Genomic DNA, 989 nt, shown 5'->3' on the forward strand with positions numbered 1-989 from the left:
TATATATATATATATGTATATATATAAAGATACATAGATAGATATGTATATATGTACATGTACATATATTTATATTACACTCATGTATGTATATGTAATATCCATTAATATTCGTACAGTTTAATAACGTTGTTAGTTTGTAACGGTGTCTATGTATTTGCGGAAAAGTAATAGAAAGGGACAGAGAGAGAGAGAGAGAGAGAGAAAAACAAGAAAAAGGTTTTTAAAAATATTGACGGAGTGCGAACGAGAGTAAAAGTACGTGTGTGTGTGTGTGTGTGTGTGCAAGCGCGAGCGTGTGCGTTTGTGTGTGTGTGCGCGTGGGGACGCAAGTTTTGGTGAGTATGTAAACAAATACATTTCAATGATATATTATGAAAGAACTGTTCGTATTTTATAGTTCACCCATCAAATATTTCTGACTTACACACACACACACACACACACACACACACACACACACACACACACACTACGCACGCGTGCGTATATAAACACGCTGAAATCAGTACAAACTTTCTGTTCTCTCAACGCCAGACACCATTTGCCAGCAGGGAAGCAGAATTCGGGCTTCTTTATATAAATATTGCATGATCTAATAACATAGACCATTAGGGGTGGCATTATGATTTGCACGTATTTCTTCATTATATATCCGTAATGAATAAACACCTGTAACCGTATTGTATGTAAATATATTCTATTGTTCTTTTATTCTTTTTACTTGTTTCAGCAATATCACGGCAACCATGCTGGACCACCACCGTAATAGGATTTTACCCGAAGAAATCAATCTCAGGATTTATTCTTTCTAAGCGTAATACTTAATCTATCGTTATTTTGTGCCGAAGTACTAAATTACAGGGTCGTAAACACACCAACATCGGTAGCCATGCAAGCGCTTGTGGGATCAACCACGAATACACACACACACATAAAGACATGCTTACACAGTTATATATATATATATATATATATATATATATATA

This window comes from Octopus bimaculoides, chromosome 25 (assembly GCF_001194135.2).
Source record: "Octopus bimaculoides isolate UCB-OBI-ISO-001 chromosome 25, ASM119413v2, whole genome shotgun sequence".
Lineage (NCBI taxonomy): Eukaryota > Metazoa > Mollusca > Cephalopoda > Octopoda > Octopodidae > Octopus > Octopus bimaculoides.